The following is an 18,020-nucleotide window of genomic DNA, read 5'->3' on the forward strand; positions in this document are numbered from 1 at the left end:
CAATTAATATTTTATCACTCTTGTCAATCATTCCAGAGATGTTATTCAAAGATATTTCTACAATGTTATTTGTAGTTGAATAATCTAAATGACCATCAACAGGACTTTGATGTACTGCCATGAAAAGGGGTTGACATGAACCTGTCAAGGGAAAAAAGCAAGACATAGAAAACATTTATAATAAAGCCTCATTTTTTTGTATCAAAAAATTTTAGAAGGCATATAGAAAAGTATTAACAGTGTTTACCTCTAAGGAAGTTGACAAACAGAGCAGGTTAATTTTTTATAACCAGTATTCATTTTGTAACAAATAAGTAAACAACTCTAGCTTATGCAGCAATTCATGGCATATTCCGATTGTGTCCTGGTCCTGCGACTATGAAGAATTATTTACAGATTTAATTTTCCCATTTGAAGATAATTGTGAATCAATGCAAAGATTCCAAAAGAAAAAAAAAGATGCAGCTAAATTATTAACAGGTAAGGCACTGTATCTGAGTGGAGAGGTAAAGGAGTGTAGATTATTTATTGAAAGTAGGACATTTGGGAACAATCTAACAACAAATATGCATTGACTGGCTCCTCTGTATGATGGCCCACTGGGATGGTATTGAACGGAAATCCTGCATCCACAGAACGTTGGAAAAGGTGCCTATAATTGGGCGTCAGGATTTGCCGCTGATCTAGAAGGTCGACGTCTGGATATATACAGGGAAGAGTAGCTGGTCTACATGTGAGCTGAGGTGATATTTAAAACATGGAACGCCCTGGACAGCACAAGTGTGAACCAGTCAGAAGGGATACTGGCTGTGGTCCTGCGGTAGAGTCCTGGAGGGTCCATTCGTACCAGGCTTAACTTTTTGGTTGCTACATAGGGGTGAGCAGGGGGTCACAGGGCAAAGGCCGGGGTTGGGGGCAGCTCAGTGAGCTATACGCTAAATCCTGATAACAATTCTAGGAGGTAGGTGCAACTCTTCAGGGTGAGTGTTTGTAGTACCTGTCGCTACTACTATTTTCATCTTCTAGAACACGAGTCCCCAACTCCCGGGCCATGAACCAGTATAGGAACCAGGTAGCATGCAGGAGGTGACTGGCAGACAAGCAAGCAAAGCTTCATCTGTGTAACAGCTGCTCCCCATCCCTCGCATTGCGCCTGGCCTCTGCCTCTCGTCAGATCAGCAGCAGCAGCAGATTCTCAGGAGCACGGAACCTATTGTGAACTGCACATGTGAGGGATCTAAGCTGTGTGTTCCTTATGAGAATCTAATGCCTGATGATCTGTCACTGTCTCCCCACAACACCCGTCCATGGAAACATTGTCTTCCATGAAACTGGTTCCTGGTGGCAAAAAGGTTGTGGATTGCTGTTCTAGAAAATATCATGAGAGTTGACTTAAGAAACATGTGTTAAATTAAAAGACTATGTATTAAATGAAAACGTGTAGATTTCAGTCATTTAAATTGCTGTTTTCTCCTTAGGCTTTTTGCCTCTATCTCCTGGTCACGTCAGTACCTTTGTAACTGTTCTTTCACATCACATGGAATGGCTGAGTTAGATATCTTTCATCTCAGCCCTCTTGACACAGGAATCATGTCCTTTTCTTCTGAAGCTACTATTATTTCCAGAGGTTGGTATTTCCTTAGATGATAAAATAGCAAAGGTAACTTCAACAACATGGTAAATTCAGAGTCCTCCTCTGGAGCTAGAGATGAATTTTGTTATTGTAACTTTTAACTTTAAGAACACCTGAACATTTTTAGTTAATTTAAACCACCAAAAATTCAATTAACAATGGATATGTTTATAAGTAAGCCATAGACCATGGTGGGTCCTTCCTAGTAACATCTTACTTTATATGTAACAATTCAATTGTGATGCAGCATTTCATCTACTTATTGCAACAATCTTTTGAAGAAGGCAATATCATTCACATTTTATAAACAAGGAAACAGAGGGTTAGATAAATCAAACTGCTTGTCTTAAAGTACACAGCTATAAGCAGCGTCATCAGAGCCAAAATTCTGTGATTTTTTTTTTGGCTATAAATCTAACATTTTTTTCTACTATTTTCCACTACCTTGTTTTTGTTTTCTTATGTTTTAGTGTTGACTACAAATAACAGTTATAGCTAGTTTGGTTTTAAGGGACACAATGTTTGAAAGGCCTTTATCAATTTTTAAAACTCTTTGTCTTTCAGAATGTAATAAAAACTCCCAATTACATAAATGTTGATTAGTTAGGTTCCATAATATTGAATCATAGTCTCGAATGGCAAAAATGAATTAACACAGTTTAATTCCCCTATTTTACATCTCATTTTCATCAAGAAACCTGAAATGTGTGATGTGGTTCAAATTCCTTGATGCCTTTAACAACCCATTGGGTTTTGTGTATCCAATAACTGCCACCGCCCTCAACCTACAGAAGCAGATGCCTTATGAATTATAAATTTGTGCATAATGGAAGTCAATGGCCACATGTTCATTTGGATTTTAATAATTCAGGACTAATCTGCTATAGGTAGAGTGGGACAGATGCCCCTTACATGGCAAAATTGGAAAAAAGGTAGACAAACAGAATAATGAAGGGTTGAAATTAGCATCTACCAATGTCATTAATGCTTTGTCATTCTTGCCCGGATTTCCTTTAGGTAGAGGCAAGGATTTATCTATTTTCTTTCTACTAACGGTAAGATATAATCTCTTTTGCAGTATTGTGTATATCTAAAGAATCTAAAACGTCGATCAGAACAAAAAATGCTTTGGACTGTAGATGTCCTTACTGGGTGTTTGTGCTGGGCTAAATAATACACCTCCAAAGATGTCCACGTTCTAATCCCAGGAACTTGTGAACCTTACCTTATATGTCAAAAGGGACATTGCCAATATCTCATTGTGGGAAGATGCCCTGACCTGGTGGGCTCTCAGCATCATCGCAAGACCCTTGTGAGGGGGAGGCGGAGGGAGAAGTGACCACAGAAGAGGGCGACATGGTGACAGAGAGACAGGCTACGCCGCCAGCTTTGAAGACCGAGAAGGGGACACCTACCAAGGAGTGCAGCAGCTTCTGCAGGTGGGAAAAGGCAGGAAAACAGTTCTGCAGAGCCTCGGAAGGAATCTGTCCTGCTGACACTTTGCCTTCACCCTTGTGAGACTGATTTTGGATTTCTGACCTCCAGAATATCAAGACGGTAAATTAGCACTGTTTTAAGCAATAGAATGTATGGCAATTTACTACAGCAGCAATAGGAAACACAAGCAGTGGTGAAGCCCATTCTGGACTTAGCTCTTCTCTCCCGTGATAAAACCTCTATGCTGTGTGCCTCTTAGAGATTTCCCCACGGTGTCTTTGCTTCTGGACATTCCAGTCCCATCATTCTGAGAGGTAATCATAGGAAGGCGTGTGGATAAGAAGCAGGCATTGGTCCTGGGCCTTGATGAAAATCTTTCCCAATTAAAACAACATGGAGATACCACCACACACCTATCAGAGTGATGAAAATCCAGGGCACTGACGCCACCAATTGCTGGCAAGGGTGTGAAGCAACAGGAACTGTCATTCATTGCTCTGGGAATGCAGAATGGCACAGCCACTTTGGAAGACAGTTTGACAGTCTCTTCTAAAGCAAAACATGCTTTTACCATAGGAGCCAGAAATCACTTGCCTTGGAATTTACCCAAATGAGTTGAAAATATATGTCCACACAAAAATCTGCACGTACATGTTTATAGCAGCTTTATTGATAATTGCCCAAACTTGGAAGCAGCAAAGATGTCCAGTAGGTGAATGCATCAATAAGCTGTGGTACATCCAGACAATGGAATATTTTAAAAGTGCTAAAAAAGGAAATGAGCCATCAAACCATGTGAAGACACCGAAGAACCTTAAAAGCATATTACTAAGTAAATAGAAGAAGCCAATCTGAAAACGGTACATCCTGTACAATTGAACTCTATGACACTCTGGAAAAGACACAACTATGGGGACAATGAAAAGAAAAGGGTTGCCAGGGTTTGTGGGGTGGGAGGGATGACTAAGCAGAAAACGGAATTTTTAGGACGGTGGAACTATTTCGTAGGATAGTACAGTGATGCACACATGTTGTTATGTCTTTGTCAAAACACATAGAATGTGCAACACCGAGAGCAAACCCTAATGGAACGTGTGGATTCTGCGTGATGGTGACATGTCATTACAGGTGCATCTGTTTTAGCAAATGTCTCACTCGAATGACATGTTGAGAGTGGGGTGGCTGTGTGTGCAGGGATGGGTGTGGGCTCATGGGAAATCTCTGTATGTTCTGCTAAATTTTGCTGTGAGCTTAAAACTTCTCTTTAAAGAAGTGTGTATTTACCAATAAACATATATATATATATGTTATATATGTATCTATATATGTTTAACTTAGAGTCTCTGGCAGGGGACAGCAACCAAGGACCCCTGCGTCTGGTTGGCTCTAGGGAGCCTGACCTTCACAGTTAGACTTGGGGGTTCCCCTGGGAATACACGGCGGGCAGCCACCTTTCCAAAGGACGGGATGACCAGACTGGGTCTTGGTACTTCTTCTCTCCCCCTCACCCTGCTTCACAGGATGAGGGAATGGACAGATGAACAGATAAACCAAGAAGAGACATCACATTCCCTGGCGGAGTGGCCCTACAAAATGCAGTAAAGTCCTGGGATCATATGAGTGATGAAGCCCAGAAATTGCTCAGGGAAGCAAGTCAGCTTAACTTAAGAGTGAGTCCTTTGGTCCAATTTTAACAGACAAGGTAAGAAGAATAGTTGGTGTAACATCTGAAGTTTGGAAACACATGCTTGATTTACCCACGCGGCATCCTCAGGCCTTTCAGAACGAGAGGATGCCCACAGTGAGCCAGCCACTCTCTTAGCAAGCCAGCTGGCCACAAAGAGGCTCAGTCATAACCGGTTGGAAACATAAACTCTCCCTTTCTTCTTTGGTGGCTTGAGACTTGGTGAGCTGGTCTATAAATCTAAACTGCAAGCACAGAGCCTATGTTTGGGATCACTGGTCCTGGCTTGATTCACCGGCTGCTCTGCCTCTGCCCTTTGAATCATAACCTATTTGAAGGGCTCTGGGGGTGACTTTGCTGTGCTCCAATAATTTATAGAAATTTCAGGATTCAGGGTTTTCACCTTTGACGCGCAGTTCTCTTTTTCAGTGGCAAATGGACTGAGAACAAACTAAACTGACATAGTGTTCAAGCATTATTCATTTTTGAACCTTTTAAACATGTGCCCAGTCAGTTCATAACACTTTAGGATGCAGTCTTTCTTACCAGGCTCCTCGGCTCTTTGTTCAAATCAACCTCGGAGAGGCTTTCTCCTCCGTTCCGTGCATCTTCCTTCACTGAAACAGTGTTTACATCCCACCTGGTTGAAGTTTTTTCCAGGACGACTCTCAGCCCGATGGATATAGACTTCTCTTGGGCTCTGACATTGGTTCACCAGCTTTGACCAGAAATACACACGTTCCAGCCATGGGCACAGAGAGGACATAGTTTATGATCAAGTTAGAGTTTTATTGCATGTATAAGAAAGACAAATGCACACAAAGGACTGGAAGCAGCGGCGCCTGCCATGAGCGCTGAATTTGATTTACGATTAAGGCAGCTCCCGGGCATGGGGTGCTGTGGGATCCTGAGGAAAAGGTCTCTGAAATGCAAGGTGAGCACTTCTATTTAATCTGTACTCATGCTGTTTGTTCACTCAGTGCCCTGCTTCTTGGCACAGGCGGGATCTCCATCTCCTATCACACAACTCCTGCTCCTTGGTGGAGAGAAGGGGTGGACAGGTAAGAGAAAGCACAGGAGAAGGCGAATGAAGGTGGAGGGACAAGACTGATATCTGGGGAAAGTCCCTTTTATGATGTAAAGTGCAGGCAAGTCAGGTTGTACCCACAGTAGAGATGCCAGGAACCCAAGTGGATATGCCAGGGATACCCTCTCTGTGGATCTTTGGGTCCTGGGGGTTTGGGAATTATTGCCAGTGATTATCAGTGAATATGTGCCATGAACTTTGTCATCATTTATAGATTGAATAAATGATATATGTCATGGATTTGTGCTACTGCTTTTAAAGTATAACAAAATCAAAATTTATTTTTAAATGCTAAGGAGTTCATATGAATGTATTACTTTTCTGTTTTTCATGTGTCCTTAATAGATCATAGTAAAAGTAACAGTACCATCACGCGAACATCTGGAAGAAAAGAAGATTTTTTGTTTCTCAAATTTTGTAAAAATAGGAGTGGATAAATTCTGACATCTTAGAAGGACCAAATGTTTTGTTGGATAAGTGGCACTATAACTTTCCCAAATACAATAGATATTTTATCCACACAATATACACTTTCATTGGATGGATTTGGTTCATTCACAAACATGTGCAACTAGGAATTAGCCTATTTTATTTCTTTGAAAGTTAGCTGTTAATCATCCATAGGTATGTTTTTAAAAATTAAAGTATAAACATGCCTTTCCTTTTAGAAAAACAGTATATATATAGTATACAAGTAAATATGGCATGCAAGTAAGTTATCTACATATACATAAATATATATGTATATGCAAAAGAGAGAGATACATTTCACAATTCTACCAGTCAAGATAATTGCTATCAATATCTAGGTGTATATCCTTCTAGAACTTTTAAAATATACACATATATATTTTATTTACAAAACCCAGTATCTTATTTTAGGCTACATTTATAACCTGTTTTCTTTTCCATTTACCAACTTAGCATCATTGTCTTTCCACGAGAAGACATGTTGTTGAAGCTTGGAATTCCCTACTAAATCATTTTCAAAGGAATCTGTGATTGAGGTGGATCCAGTTTTCTAGAGAGAACGAGGAAATGTCTTTTGAAGCCATGCCTGGGAAGTACAATCAGCGGATGTTACTGCACAGATTTTTTCCATCACAGCTTCCTCCCATCTCAATAATTATGATTTCTTCCCTCATGCCACTTGTTCTTCCATGCTTTTTATTCATTGTCTGTGATTAAAGCCTCTTTAATTAGGAGCTAGAGAATTCACTCTCTAATTGAGGACTCATTTAAAATTCATGGACCTGGACTTACAATTCTGGTCTTTCGCTGCTTGGGTCCATGCACTAGGGTGCCTATAGCAATACGTGGCTTCTTATTTCGAAGGTTCTTTAAATTCTGTTTAAAAAGACCTTAAAGAGTGCATGGACATCAAGTAGCACTCTAGTATTGGGAAGATCTTAGTTTAAATGAGATAGAACCATGCGAACTAAATGTTTGTTAATAAAAACATAAGCTTGCAAATTATATACTCTGTAACATTTCCATGGGCTATATAACCTCAGGAAGGGCAAACTATGTCTTTATAGAATAAACTGTAGGCTGGAAGAGTAATGAAAAGGACTCAGAGGAGTGTAACAAAATAATTAAAGGCTTAGAAAATAATATCCATGGAGCAATTAACAGGATTGTATTCATGGCCTTTGGTAAAATGGCTGTTAGTGATGACAAACGGTGACTACAATGGAAGACATGTTCTATGTTGGAGAGTGACAAGCTGTTAACCAATGCAGACAAATCACAAAACAAGACTTGAAAGCCTTAAAAGAAATACTTATCGAATATCCCTAAATGGGGACTTTCAAAAAGCCAAAGTCATTTATGAGAAAGGTGGTGAATTTGAATGAAAACTACATTGAACCAGTTGGAAGTCACAAGGTCTGAGTTCTCCGTGGGCACTGCCACTGCCTCACTCGCGGTCCTTCGTCATCCCATTCCCTCCGCGGATGGGCGTTGACTCAGGTTTATAATGAAACGCTGGACGAAGAGATCACCCTACTCCATCAGCATGACGTGCATCGTCATGGTGAGATCCTTCCTACCCAGTATGGCAGGACCTGCCGGTTGCTTTCTCCAGCATATTTCTTTCCATTCCTTCTTAGAAACAAATCCTGATACCTTCAGCTGGGCATAGTTTTTCCTGGAATAAAAGACGACCCTTCTGAATTTTCCTGTGGCACAGTGTGGTCATGTAGCTATGGTCTGGTAAGCGAGATGGAAGCAGACAAGTTGCACAGGACTCTTAGGAAGGTGACTTACAGGGAGCTTACTCAGCTTCAGGGGTGCCTTTTTGTCTTATTTTTTTCTCCATTTCTTCCCCAAAGTCAGATGTCCTGGCTTAAGCTGCTGAAGCCACCTTAGACCCTGAGGGACCTGGAGAATGGAAGCCATTGTCTTGATGTTGGAACAAAGAAACGGCCTGGGTCTCCCTGATGACACCACAGAGTCACCGTGTGTGTCCTGGAGTACCTGCTGTCTGCTTCTTTTTCATGAGAGATAAGTATATTTTTCTCTTCTTTAGGCCACTGCTATTATTTTTTTTCCTGTTAAACACAGCTATATCCAGTCCTAACTGGTTAAACCTATAAAATGTAATTATTTCTTGTTTTAAAATAACTATAGCTACCAATTATTTTGCACTTAGTAGCTGCCAGACACTGTACTAAGTGTTTTATGGGTGTCATCTTATCTAATTTGTACAATAAGAATACTTATGAGGTAGGTATTATTATCTATAATTTGCAAATGAGAAAATGGAGGCTTAGAAAGCTTACATAGTATCCACAGGATCAGACTGAAAACAGCAGGGTTCTAAACCAGGTTGGGATGACCCCAAAACTTGTTCTAATCTTAATCACTGTTATCAGTGTAATGCAGTTATTATCCTCTGTGGATAGAAGATGCTATTCCTGATTCACTCATGGCTATATGAAATACACAAGGAGCACAGTGTTGGCTAGTATTTCTAGAGAATCTTACCGAATTGTCAGGATGTAGACAACCTTATGTCCAATCTGCTCCCTGAACAAGATTGGCAACAAAGACCCAGCTTGCCTTCTGTAACACAGATGATAACTATCCCCAAACCTTACCTAGGTTGTCAAACATTCACCTTTATAACAGATTTGCAAATAGAAATAACACTAATTGCAAAAATGATGGTGGGGATTAAATAGGAGGATATACGTAAAATGCATAGAAGAAAACCAGGTACACAGTAAATGCTTAATAAATGGTACCTGACAGCACTATTGTTTAAGAGATTCATAGTGAGATTGTGAAAATTTTCAGGAGTCAGAAATATTAGGTTCAACCACAGCCTCTGCAACTTGCTAGTTATGTGAACATTGTTCAGTCATTTAACTTTTTGGCTTCTAGTTTTCTAAGCAATACATTATTTATGTAACAGAATTGTAACTGGAGATAAAGCCTTTCCAGTCCCTATCCCAGTGCCTGATGCATTTTAGAATCCCAGCCAATGAAATTCTTGTCACTATTATTCTCACAGAACTCTAATGAACATATTACCAACAGTGATTTTCTCCTTGGCCCATTAGCCTCACGGAAGGGAGTATTCGCTGTGGGGTGTCTCTGTAGCCGAGGGCCCCTGGCGTGTGGTTTCATCAGAGGCAGACAGCTGCGTGAACCACTGTGGTGGGCAGTGTGCTGGGCCGCCCTGCGGGCCCTGCCAGAGTGCTGTGGAATTCAAGTTTGTCTTCTCCAGTTTTAGTCTCTGCACGTGCATTGGTCTCCTTTCTGCCCCTACAGTCTGGCCAAGGCCATTCCAGCCTCAGGAGGGCAAGAGGAGGCCTGCTGGATGCATCCTGAAAACACAGGCCATCACTGTGGGTGAGATTTACCAGGACAGATGCCATTCTGCAAAGTGGGTACTTCCCATGAGAATCCATCCACGTTTTTCTTATTCTTTCTCTTGGCGGATTTTCACTCTTTTCACAACCTTGTTTCATAGAAATCAAATAATAAAACAGCACAGAATGAAAACAAGGGTCTTCTTACACGAATACCATTTATTTAATTCTAGCACTCACGATTTATTCGTATCAGAAAGTCATCTTAAATGTTTAGGGGCTCACAACGTTCAAAGCCTCACACAAAGTCCTAAACTAGTAGAGACATCTCTGCATCTCCCACCACTTTCTTCTCCATGTCAAGTTTCACTTAGGTTAGAATAGTCATATATACGAGTTGATGGGTGCAGCAAACCACCATGGCACATGTATAGCTACGTAACAAATCTGCACATTTTGCACATGTATCCCAGAACTTAAAGTAAAATAAAAATAAAAAAATTACAACATTGGAAAGCAAAACAAAACAAACAACAACAACAACAACAAAAGCCATATATAACCTTTTTCACCTTAAAATCCCCCATTTTAATCCTAACTGTCAAGGAAAAACAGATGGTTCTAAACTCCTCCTTCTGGGCTCCTAGTGATAAAACAATTTGCAGGGCAACCATGGAGGAAAGGTGCCCGCAGTCTCTAAGCTCACATGGCCCCACTCCCTTCATCAGTCTGTGGCCTCAGGAGGGCACTGCTTTGCCTGTGAGTGGGAGGGAGCTACCGTGTGAGGTGTGAGTAACTCCCAACAGACCATCTGAAGTCATTTTCTCAGGTGGCAGGAGAAACACAGAGCCAGACATTACACTGCTTTTCAAAGAGGTGAGCTCTTTCTTGTTTCTTAACTGCAATTTAAAAGTCCAAACAAAAATGAAGCTGTGGATGCATGCAAGAAGAAAGACTAAGCAAAAATAACGCTTAAAAGGAAGCAGGTTGGAGAGGGTGTGTGTGTGTGGCGGGGCAGGGGTGAGTCCTTAAATTGTGGTTTTGAAATTAAGGTCCATGTTCTGTGATAATAAGCTATCTATCAATGAGAAAGGCTGAGATTATGACAACGGAAAAAGGAGTAAAGGATTTGGTGGTTTAATTGCTTTTCTATTCTTTTTTATATCTGCATCTTCTTTGAAGGCAAATATCAAGCTCTGTTTGGCTTTTGTGGAAAGTCATTTCTGAAGACCTGCCTTACTTGACTGTTTCTCCCTCTCTGGCTCTTCTGTTACCAGTGTCCTAGAGTTGCCTCTGCTGCCCCAGAGAGGATGGTGGCACAAACAGTGGTGCTGTCAGCGGTGACTGAGGCAGCGCCGAGACTCCAGGGCCCTTCTGGTTGAAGCTGTGCCCCACCATGCAGTTCAGCACCTGCCAGCACTTCCAAGTGTGTGATTGTCATGCTTCTCTAATTACTTCTTCCTTTGGACTCCCATAACAATTTGTACATTACCATGGAATTGATCAAATTGCTTTATAACTAGCTGTTTATGTGTCTTTAATCTGTATCATTTTGGATGGCAGGAAATGCTCTTTCAGTAATTTTTTTTGTCCGCACTGACTGGAATACTGCTTAGTACATGGTAGGTATCCAATCGTTTTTTTATCAAATGAATGAAAGCTCTCCAAACCACAGCAATTATATGTAGGCAGAGACTCTTAGTGTGTAATCTGATTTAACATCTGAGTTTTGGAAAATAGTTGCTGAGAGCATTGCAACAATAATAGAGTGCAATTCCCTACCTTTATTTGTTTTCTTTTGTTTTGTTTGAGACGGAGTCTCGCTCTGTCACCCAGGCTGCAGTGCGGTGGCGTGACCTCGGCTCACCACAAGCTCCGCCTCCCGGATTCCCGCCATTCCCCTGCCTCAGCCTCCCGAGTAGCTGGGACTACAGGCGCCACCACCACACCCGGATAATTTTTATATTTTTAGTAGAGACGGGGTTTCACCGTGTTAGCCAGGATGGTCTCCATCTCCTGACCTCGTGATCTGCCGGCGTTGGCCTCCCAAAGTGTTTGGATGACAAGTGTGAGCCACCACGCCCAGCCAATACCCTACCTTCAATAAAGGATATTTTACTCCTTTAGTGTGACATATAGGTGTTTGTTAAGCCCAGAAATGACTTCCTTTATGACGTAGATGAGCTGCCCAGCAGTCCATGTCAGGATGTGGTGCCCTGGCTTACTCTGGGTTCATATCAAGTCATTTTTCCTCTACGAAACCTGTTTCAGATGATCTTTGGAGCCTGTATCATATGAGTAGGGTCAAAATCAGGCTGGATACAGTGTTCCTCTTCCAGGGAGCAACTCTAGTTTGAGCCCAGACCACGAACCCCCAGCAAGGCCCTAAACCATCCAGTTAAATCCTTGGTGATGACTTTCTCAGTTCCCACCTCTGGATTTTTAAGGAAGCAGCACTTCCTGAATGTGGCATTGCTTTGTGGAGACGGTGACTGAGTAAGCTGGGGTGCTCCTTGCTACTGTCGGTGAGTCGGCCACCCAGAGAGAGTCTACTGCTTGCTGCGTGAGCCCGGCCTGTGCTTTGTGGACCAAGCTGGTCTAAGCGGACTCACAGAACGCACAGGTGTTGTGGAAGCTCTGATGGCTGCCCCATCCCTCCTTTAGGACAGAAGCACTTACTCCACGAACTTCTTGGAATGTTGGCAGCTGAAGGGGTGGCAAGCCTTTCCTGTAACTACACCACAGTTCAACTCCTTTGTCTACCCAGCCCCAGTTCCTTCAATTCTCCATGGGTATTGATCTGGAGGGAAATTCTTAATAAACTTTCTTCTTGTAAATTTCACCTCAGCTCCATTTCTTGGAGAACCCCACCTAAGACAGGTGGCAACTCTAACCCTCCTGCACACCTAGACTTACTGATAGATTTAGGGAATAAGAGAGGGAGACAGAGAATGAAGCTGATATCATCTAGACTCACGACAGCTAGTTCTGCAAACTCATGTTCGTCTGGGGCACTGACTCTCCCAGTTAGCAGAAGGACTGTAATGCCAGCTTTTGCCTAACTCCTAGCCTCTTATAAGCTGTAATCATTTAGTCACAAGCATAGGGAACTTCCCGGACTGAGGTCTATAAAGCATTCATAAAAATTCGGATCTTCAGGAATGACAGCAGGATAGTAAAAAAACAAAACTTTTACCTTTAAGGCAACTCAGATTCAAATTCTTGCTCTTGCAATTATGAGATCAATGACAGTAGGTTGCTTATTTTGTCATCCTGATGTTCGGTGTCTTCTGTCAATGATAATAATAACAAAAGTCACCTCAAATAACTCTTGTGAGATTTAAGAGAAAATTATGCAATACTTAAAATATAGTCGCTGATATATAAGGACTCACTGGATTTTTTAAATTAAGAGATTCTAAGGTGGGGTGCTGTGGCTCACGCCTATAATCGCAGCACTTTGGGAGGCCAAGGAGGGTGGATCACCTGAGGTCAGGAGTTTAAGACCCGCCTGGCCAAAACAGCGAAACCTCATCTCTACTAAAAATACACAGATTAGCCAGGCACAGTGGCGTGTGCCTGTAGTCCCAGCTACTCAGGAGGCTGAGGCAGGAGAATCACTTGAATCCAGGAGACAGAGGTTGCAGTGAGCCGAGATTGCCCCACTGCACTCCAGCCTGGGCGACAGAGCCAGACTTTGTCTCAGAAAAAAAAAAAAAAAAAAAAGATTCCAACTCCTGGTTTACTACTTAACCCTTGTTTAAAGACTGTGCAACAGGCTTAATAACCCCCTTTTCAAATTATTTAATTTCCAGAAATTTTTATGATAGAAAACTCTTCATTCTAGCTTACGAAACGTCTTCCGTAATAGCTTCTGCTCCTTTCTGCTTCGTGGCTATCCACTCTTTCTGTGATGTTCTACTAACTCACTGAGTATTTTTTAAAATTTAGAGTTATGAAGACTCAATCTAATCCTTGGTGAATTAACCAGACTCTGAAGATAACATTTTCATCTCTGTTCAGTAGGTTCTGTCTGATCTAGGGAAAAAAAAAGTTTTCTGATGGAACTCATCAAGACCAGCCTTTATCCCTGGCTACCCTGGCTCCGAATGCTGTGTTGCTTTTAAAGCAGTCAAACACATGAAAGCCAGACTTTTCTTAGAGTTCTAGAACTTCCTTGGTGGTACTCCAGACTGCCTGGGGCCGCCTTCGCGGTACTCCAGGCTGTCCCGGGGCCGCCTTCGCGGTACCCCAGGCTGTCCCGGGGCCCCCTTCGCGGTACCCCAGGCTGTCCCGGGACCCCCTTCGCGGTACCCCAGGCTGTCCCGGGACCCCCTTCGCGGTACCCCAGGCTGTCCCGGGGCCCCCTTCGCGGTACCCCAGGCTGTCCCGGGGCCGCCTTCGCGGTACCCCAGGCTGTCCCGGGGCCCCCTTCGCGGTACCCCAGGCTGTCCCGGGGCCGCCTTCGCGGTACCCCAGGCTGTCCCGGGGCCCCCTTCGCGGTACCCCAGGCTGTCCCGGGGCCGCCTTCGCGGTACCCCAGGCTGTCCCGGGGCCGCCTTCGCGGTACTCCAGGCTGTCCCGGGGCCCCCTTCGTGGTACTCCGGGCTGTCCTGGGCACATGATTTCCGTGCTCGGACACCCAGTGCCTGAACTCAGCATCTGACACACTGCCTGGGTTTCCAAGTGAGCAAATGCTTTCTCTTCGCTCTTGGACGTGGGTTGGTTGAGGTCCCAGCCTTCTCCTCTCCCGTCAGCACCGCATTCCCAGTTTTCTCCACTCCTCTCTAAAGGAAGGTGGTCCACGCTGCGTCCTGACCCGGAGCGTTGAGCAGCAGAAGCCCGTGGCCTCGCTGGAGTCGCTGTGCGGAGCGGCCTCGGCTTCCCCTGCACAGTGACGGCGCAGCCTGGCTTTCTCCCGTTCCCAGCAGGCACCTTTTCTCTTCGGAAGGCCCCACATATATGACTTACAAGGCAGTAAGGGGGGATACGTGTGCTCGTATCTTTCAGGTGAAGTGGCAAAGATGAGGGCGATAAGGGTTCAATATTTACCTTCCGCAGAACTCTGCAGTTTTCACTGGTTTGCACAAACCGATACAATGTATACATTAGCTCCTGCAGAGGCGGGGAAAGATGAGGAGAGAGGAGCGGGGGCGGTGGCGGCTGTGGGAACAGCGAGCAGGTCCTGGGAGGCTGCAGCGCAGAGGCCCCGGCGCAGGCGCAGGCGCAGGCGCAGGCGCAGACGGGCTCCCCACGCACCGCTCAGGCCTCCTCCCGGCCGTGCTCTGTTCTTGCACTTAGCTGTGCGTGGAGTCCGCATCTTTTCTCGCTGCCAGTGGGCATTTAGAAAGCTGGCTTAGTCTCCATCCTAGGTCCCCATCTCAATATATATATATATATATTTTTGGTCGCAAACTGACGTGGGGAAAACATTTGTTGGAGTTCGTTTTTGTCACGAGGCTGGTGTGTGCCCGTTACCCGCTGGGAGGAGGACAGTTTGAGCACGTGGTCACATTGAATGAGAAACCGACAGGCCCGGCGCGGGGGCTCACGCCTGTAATCCCAGCACTTTGGGAGGCGGAGGCGGGGGATCACGAGGTCAGGATATCAAGACCATCCTGGCCAGCATGGTGAAACCTCGTCTCTACTAAAAATGCAAAAATTAGCCGGGTGTGGTGGTGCGAGCCTGTAATCCCAGTTACTCGGGAGGCTGAGGCAGGACAGACACTTGAACCCTGGAGAGGAGGTCACGGTGAGCCGAGGTAGCTCCGCTGCACTCCAGCCTGGGCGACAGAGGGAGACTCCATTAAAAAAAAAAAAAAAAAGAAAAGAAAAGGAAAGAAAACAAAAGATATAATGTCGTAATGACGATGGGCAATTCCAGTAATTAAAATTATTTTAGAAAAGTATTGATTTATTTTAAATTAAAATATGCCCAGAAGCTTATTTATGTTCTATATATATTCAAATAACTTTTTGGTTATTCAGTCTTCTTTATTTTAAACCACTTGTGAGCTGACTTTTCTATTTATACTGGAAGATGTTCTGTAGCCCAGAACAATAATTGAGAATGCCATATAAATACTTTAAATTTACGAGGGTGTCTCTCACTAGCTAACCTACAATTCCTTTAGTACAATAGCTGGGGAAAAGAGTAAGATTCTAGGAAAAAGAGTTCTTGGTTTTAATTTCTTTATGTTCTGCAGCTTTATTATCATTGAAATTCTCCAAATTAAAATGCAAAAGCTCAGCTTCTTGGCTGGGATGCTTACTTAACCTTAATAAAATATAAGGGTCTGTTTCATTAATCAGAAACACAGCAGACACACTGCATAAATTTTGTCTTCCACTTTGTCCTTTGTGTTTCAGAACGATAATCATAATAAAAAAAATCTTGGGTTTGGCAGGACAATCATGTTCTCTTTGTTTCTATCATGTTTCTATGTAAAATAGATTTCTCAGACAGACTAAATGCCTTAAGGGGTAAAAATTCCTATGATCCTGTTCTCTGGAAATCTTTAAAAATAGAATAAACTTTCCTTTGTCTGGGTGTGGTTTCAGCACAGGCCGTGGTTGGCAGAAGGATTATTTAACTGACCTGCTGGTGCTGCTTTAAGCTGCATGATCACTTAGATGAATTTTCCCTTAATCCTTGCCAGATTTAATTTATCACAACAAGACTTGTTTTATAGATGTAGTAAAACAAAAGTCGGGTGCAATCTTCTTTTTCATTGTAAAGTAATACAACAGTTTATTTCTCAAATTGGAGAAAGTAAAATTAAATCAGGAACAGGTATGATGTGTTTTCCTTCCTCAGATGTCTCCTGAAGGATAGTGAAATGTGATAAATAGCATGCCATTTAAGATAGTATCTTGCCAGACAACTGGACCAAATCAGCAAAACAGAACCATGTGTTCCGTCAGGGCCGCCTTCACGTTGTGCCTGTGCATCTGAGGCTGGGCATCTGGACAGAGGGAGGAGACTGACCACGCGGAGGTGTGCCGGTGGGCGCTGGCGGGAGAGCCAGTTGGACAGGTTGGAGAAGTGGTTTCACAGGTGTGCTTACCCCCATGTCAGTCCGGCCCCCATTGTGCATGTGTCATTCTATCCTCTTCCCAGACGTGCCGTCCAGTTCCCATGCCTGGAGTGATGTGTTATGAAAGTCTTCACTTTCCTAAGAAGCCCCAAAGAAAAGCATAAGGTTATCATTCCAGCACACCAATCACTAGTACGCACACACCCATGCACACACAGAGAGAAAGCGTAACAATGGGAGGTTTTTATAACTAGATTTCACATACAGTTAAATTCAAAATAATATTTTCAGGTATTCACCAATTCTTTTTTCTCTTGAGAGAAACTCCCAAGTTTCTTTTTAACAGTTAAGCTTTATTGGTATTGTTCATTTACCTGAAAATACACTCGTTGTAAGCATCTAAATCAATGCTTTTTAGTTAATTTATAGAATTATACAACCATCACTACCATCCAATTTTAGAATGTTTCCATCACTCCAGGAAGTTCCCTGGGCCCATTTGCAGTCAATTTCCTCTCCTATCCTCAGTCCCAGGCAAGCACTAACTGCTTTCTGCTCTATACTTTTTAAAACATTTTACATAAAAATCAAATCATACAATAGAAGGTCTTTGTGAATACGTTGTTTCCTTAGCATCATGGTTTGAGGTTCATCTGTGTTGAAGCATGTGCCAGTGGTTTGTGCCTTTTTATTGCCTAGTAGTATTTCAATATATGAGTATATACTTTTTTCCCCCAAAATAATTTTCTAGTTGATAGACATTTGGCTCCTTTCTACGTTCGGCTATTATGTATATGCTATTTGTGAATATTCACATACAGGTCTTTGAGTAAACATAGGTTCTCATTTCTCTTGGGTAGGCAGATACTCAAGAATGGAATTCCTGCGTCATATGCTAAGTTTGTGTTTAACTTCTTTTTAAGAAACAGATATTGTTTTCCAAAACAACTGTATCACTTGACATCTCTTCAGCAATGTATGAGAGTTTCAGTTTATCCACATCCTTGGTAACACTTGTTATTGTCTGAATTTTTTATTTATTTATTTTTTTTGAGACACAGTTTCACTCTGTCGCCCAGGCTGGAGTGCAGTGGCTCAGTCTCGGCTCACTGCAACTTCTGCCTACCGGGTTCAAAAGATTCTCCTGCCTCAGCCTCCTGAGTAGCTGGGATTATAGGTGCATGCTACCATGCCCGGCTAATTTTTTTATTTTTAGTCGAGATGGGGTTTCACCATGTTGGCCAGAGTGGTCTCAAACTCCTGACCTCAAGTGATCTGCCCACCTCGGGCTCTCAAAGTGCTGAGGTTACAGGCATAAGCCACA

This window comes from Chlorocebus sabaeus, chromosome 7 (assembly GCF_047675955.1).
Source record: "Chlorocebus sabaeus isolate Y175 chromosome 7, mChlSab1.0.hap1, whole genome shotgun sequence".
Lineage (NCBI taxonomy): Eukaryota > Metazoa > Chordata > Mammalia > Primates > Cercopithecidae > Chlorocebus > Chlorocebus sabaeus.